Source organism: Peromyscus maniculatus, chromosome 20 (assembly GCF_049852395.1).
Source record: "Peromyscus maniculatus bairdii isolate BWxNUB_F1_BW_parent chromosome 20, HU_Pman_BW_mat_3.1, whole genome shotgun sequence".
NCBI lineage: Eukaryota > Metazoa > Chordata > Mammalia > Rodentia > Cricetidae > Peromyscus > Peromyscus maniculatus.
The window spans coordinates 28,264,650-28,270,163 of NC_134871.1; the positions used below are offsets into that span (position 1 = coordinate 28,264,650).

Consider the following 5,514-nt stretch of genomic DNA (forward strand, 5'->3'; position numbering starts at 1 on the left):
CATGTGTCCCTTTGGGTTATTTTCTTCCTAACTTTTGGTTCTCTTCCACTTGAATGGACGATTAGAGCCATCGAAACCATAAGGTCTGGTGGCAAGACTTAGGTGAAGTTACATTGCCTAGTTTCCATTTTGTGGGATTTTGTTTTGTTAAACAAACACTGTATTGCTGCAAACAAAATGAGTGGGACCACAGGGGTGTTTCAGAGTTTAGAATTCCAATGTTGAAATACACATTTGTGTTTAGATAATATATATAATCAGAAGGCCATGTTACTTGGTATTTTTTGTGGGTAGGTGTGTTTAGGCTAGAGGTTGACCGGTGTTTTCCTCCATCACTCTTTACTAACTTTACATAACAAGGCATGGTCTCTCACTTAAACCTAGGTAGAGTTTGGCAATTCCAGCGCTAGTTTAGCTAGCCAGCTTCCTCGTGGGGTCTCTTGAGTGATAGAATCACAAGCACATCCACCATTTATTTATTTTACATGGATCCTGGAGGTTTGAGCTTCAGCCCTCACACTTCCACAGAACATGCTTTGTCACTGAGCTGTTATTCCCAGCCCTGTGAAGACAGGCTTGTGACTCTGGTCTCAGGGTGTTTGAGAGGCATTGGTGTTGCAAGGGGATTGAGTGGAATGCTGTAAAAGTCCTTCCCTGAGCTTATGGAAAGAAAGCTTGTACAACTTCAGAATAAGCCTGGTCTTTAGTTCATAGTGTGTCAGGTTGTCCAGGTGTGTTTTATATCCTTCAGTTCTAAAAAGTGAATGTCCCCAAAATTGTCCCATATGACCCTTATCCTAAGCATGTTAATATTTTTTTTTGGGAGACTCAAACTAATTTGGGGGAGAATATGACTTGGTATTCTGTTATATATGGAACCAAATGGGCTTGGTATGTATACTGTATGTAATCTGCTAAGCCTTTGAAGGAAGCTTCAGGAGTATCAGAAAGGCTTCCTTCTTAGGCTCTCCTATCCGAGGATATTTTCTCTATACTATCCAGAGTCAAAGTTGACTATCCGTAATAGCTACATAACTGGGTGTGTCTCCCCTTTTGACAGGTTTCTTTTCAGGGTAACATGTCAAATGGTTTCAGAAGTTAACCTAAGGTGATTGTACTGAGCTTCATTGTCCTGTCTCATTTTGGAAGCAGCGCTAACATTTTGTAATCAGCAGTTCACGGGGGAGAGGCTGTAAAGAAACAGCCTTTCTCATTTTTGACTCATCCATCTTGTTGCAACAACACCCCCAGATGGTGACTTCTTCCTCAACCTCCCACCCCCACATTAAACTAGAACGTTTCCAGGTTAAGAAGTATTGGCTGAGTTGAGGGTTTTAAGTGTTTTCAATTCTTGTTTTTTTGTCACACAAGCCTGATGACCTGAGTCTTTTTTTCAGAGCTGAGGACCGAACCCAGGGCCTTGCGCTTGCTAGGCAAGCGCTCTACCACTGAGCTAAATCCCCAACCCTGTGTTCTCATTTCTTGGTGTTTACATACTTAAACTGGTGTGCTCAAAATCAGGTATTAGATCTTGTATGTAGATTGGTTAGGTGTGCTTTTTAGAGCTATTTCCATCGTTCAGTGTATCAGTGTGTATGGCGTACTGAAGAATTTCAAAGCACAAATAACTGATGTACTATATATGTAGTTTGTATGTTGTAACTTGGCTGCAGGCATTTAGAAATTTTTTTAACGTGTGATTTCTAGGGCTTTATAGGTAGTGTTAATATGATATAAGATAATTTGGCTTTTAATTTATACATACTTTTGTCTAGTCATGTCTGCAAGGATGGTTTAAAGTGACAGTTTAAAGCTAGGTGATAGGAAACCTTACTCGGGTGTGTGTCTGGAGGAGCCGTGATGAAGTGCCATTGTGCTGCTACATCAGGGATGGTGAAAGTTGGCATTCTAAGGGGTTCTTTTCTAATGAAAATGAAGATTTCAGTGGGGTTGCTTTAATATGAGGGATTGCAGGGAATTCTAGCCGAGTGGACTCCTGTTAGGTGTGGAGACAAGTGCCAAAGAAGTTGGTTATTGAGTGTGTTAAAAATTGCAAGCAACACTCTGTGGCAGATGAACAAACTATCTGACACAATTTGAGCTTGCTATAGCAAGAAAGTCTAACCTATTCCGGTGTTCTCTTCCTCATGAGACAAGCCGTTATATAGGCTCAAACAGTTTTTAAGAATTACAATTGTGTAATGGTGGCAACAGCCAATGGTGGTGTGTGGAGAAGAAACCAAACTTGATTTTAGGCAAGTCATGAATGGAGTTAGTTGTACAATGTGGAAGATGGTCATGTTTCATGGGAAGGTTTTCTCTGGACCTTTGCTGTGCTTTTGCCCCTGGTGGCAGGTTTCCTGCTCCCATTCTGGACTTACCTGTATTTGATCTGAGGACAGGTCCAGTAGTCCAGTTGAGGCTAGGTGCCACCTAGTTAAAATTGAGCCTTTTTGTTTTTTGTTTTTTTTAATAGCATTAGTCACATCTGCCTCTCACTAAACTGTGGTCCTAGAGACCTAGGGACTCAGCATTTTCAACTTGATACTACATAAAAATTTGAGTGAATATTTTTCTGGTGCTAAAACAGGTCCCCATTATACTTGTGATTATCTAGTCCAGAACTTTTCAAACATTTTGTCTTGATAATAGTAACATTTCAATATCTTATATACATTTACGATTTAATTTGCTATCTCCCATCTGGTTCAGAGAGTCAAGACAAAGAATTCATTCTGTCTTCATCTACTCAGTATAAGCCCACCTAAGCCCCATCTTGCTGAAGAATAAAAATGGCACAGCTAATACTGAGCATTTAAAATGTGTGTGTGGTTGCGGGAGATGGGCGTGGGTGGGTTGCACACCCTCTTCTGGAATCTGTGGGCACTTGGCATACATGGCATTCACTTACACATGTGCCTGAAATTGTATTAGAAGATTGACGTGTGTGAGTGTTAGGCTTGCTGTTATGTCTGCACTACACGCAGTGGCCAGTGGAGGGCATTGAACTCCCTAGGGCGAGTTAGTAGGTGGGAGCTGCTGTGTGGGTGCTGGGAAACTGAACCTGGGTCATCTGCAAGAACAAGTGTTCTTAACTGCTGAGCCATATCTCCAGCACAGAGGTTTATTTACTTCTCTGTATAAGGGTTTTGCCTACATGAATTTAGTGCACCAGGTGCTGGTGATGGATTCCGTGGAATTGCAGTTAGAGATGGTTGTGACTTATGTGGGTGCTCAAAACTGAATCTGGATCTTCTGCAGGAACAGCAAGTGCACTTGACCACCAAGCTATCTCTCCAGCCCTGCTTAAAAAAAAAAAAAAAAGGCCGGGCGTGGTGGCGCACGCCTTTAATCCCAGCACTTGGGAGGCAGAGGCAGGCGGATCTCTGAGTTCGAGGCCAGCCTGGGCTACCAAGTGAGCTCCAGGAAAGGCGCAAAGCTACACAGAGAAACCCTGTCTCGAAAAAACCAAAAAAAAAAAAAAAAAAAAAAAGTATGTATATGAGAAATGTTTTGCCAGGTGATGGCATATGCCTTTAATCCCAGGGAGGCAGAGGCAGGTGGATCTCTTGAGTTCCAGGACAGCCAGGACTACACAGAGGAACCCTGTCTCAAAAAAACAAAAAGGGAAATGTTTTGAGCTTTGCTAAATGTTAATGTGCTCAATTCTCTGACAACCCAACAAGACAGCATTGTGAACCTGATATTACAGAATACTACAGGCTTACAGAATCAGCAGTGAAATGGAACACAGAATGCCTAAGTTTTCAAAAGCAATGCTGATGACACTTGATGGAGACCAGTAGCAAAGCTAAGTATCTGAAATTAAACTGTACATAATTTAAACATTGAAACTATCATGAGGAACTAGCAAACAAGCACCACACATCAAAACGGACAAGGTAATTTTTTAAAGAGCATGCCAGATGAGGGCATTGGATCCCTTATAGCTGGAGTTACTGGCATCTGAGCACAGCTGCCTGATGTGGGAACTGGGAACCCAGTTTGGCAGCAAACACAACTGTTGAATCCAGTCCCTGATCTATAAAGTGATGCACTGGTTTCAGGTCTGGGGGAGACTCCTCCCCCTCCACTCCCCTCCAAGCTCTTCAGTGTGTTGCATGGTACCAAGCAGAAGAAAGGGGTAGGGATACTTTCCTACCACTAGGGGGAGCGTGAACGGAACAGCCAACTGGAGTAGCTTATGCCTCAGTCTTTGTCATCCAGATAATACTTTGTAATGAAAACACTTATTTTGAGTTACAATGTAAACACCCTTCCAGATAAGGTTGAGGCAGAGGAAATATTTTTCTGCTCAGCTCCCCTGTAAGAAGACATTCAGAGTTTCCCCTGTACTTAATATACATATGTCCCTGAATAGCTAATTGTGCATGTTAGTTCATAGGTGTTACTGGAAGGCTAGACTTTGTCATTGGATTTTTTTTTTTTTTTTTATTAAGGTGTTCTCTGTAGATCAGTCTCAGAACTCACAATGGTATGCCTGCCCGTCTCCCAAATTGTCATTGGCTTTTAAAGTTGGTCTCAGGACTGGGGTGTGGCTCAGTTATAGAGTGCTTTCTTCACATGCACAAGCCCTGGGTTCAGTCCTTAGCACCATGTAAACCGGACATGGTGGCACATTCTTGTAATCCCAGTACTCAGGAGTGAGGCAAGAGCATCAGGATGTAAGGTCATTCTCAGTAACAGTAAGTTTGAGGCCAGCCCAGGACATACGAGATCCTGCTTTAAAAAACAACTTAGTTTTGGGATTCACCATGGCTTGGTAGGGATTTGGGGAATTTCTGTAAATGAATAGTATTTCTGTGGTATAGACTATGCTGTGAAGCAGTTCTGATATTTAGTCTATTTCTAATTGTTGCTTAGTGACAATCCTCTGCAGGTCTCTCCTATATGTATGTGATTAAAAAAAAAAAGCCACTTGGTTTGATAGCAAATGGTCTAACAGCTGCTATAGTTCCAATTTGCACTTGCTAGCAGTATGCAAGAGCTTGTATTTCTACATTGGTAACCACCACTAGCCAGACAGTGGTTGTATTGATCTGATGAGCTTTTTTAAAAAGCTATTATCTAAACCCCTTTTTTCCTGTTATATTGGCCTTTTTTCATCTATGAATATTTTACATTTAAAGTTGCAGTGAGGCTGGGCTTGGTGCCAAGTGCCTGTATTCCCAGTACACCGAGGCAGGAGAATTGAGAGTGGGGGCATCCTGAGTTACAACCTCAGCAAAAACAAGACCCTATCCCAAGTTTTTTTTTTGTCTTTTTTTTTTTTTTTTTTTAAAGGAGTTGAGGACTGAACCCAGGGCCTTGTGCTTGCTAGGTAAGCACTCTACCACTGAGCTAAATCCCCAACACCCCCCCCCCCCTCAAATTTAAACTAGGAATTTTACTCGACACCATTTTCTGAAGTGGTGAATTTTAATATTGTGTAAAAATTCAACTTATTGCAGAACATAGGTCCTATGACTTAAGTATACGTCCATATATATCAAG

The 5,514-nt window shown here is 41.7% G+C and overlaps 1 non-coding gene across 1 annotated transcript; it reads left to right on the forward strand.

The window, feature by feature from the left end:
• Window positions 1-2,054: 2,054 nt before the first annotated feature.
• On the forward strand, window positions 2,055-2,179 carry LOC121824536 (small nucleolar RNA SNORA28). Its single transcript, XR_006066476.1, has one exon. It is a non-coding gene; the product is annotated as a small nucleolar RNA SNORA28 (small nucleolar RNA).
• The last annotated feature ends 3,335 nt before the right edge of the window (window positions 2,180-5,514 follow it).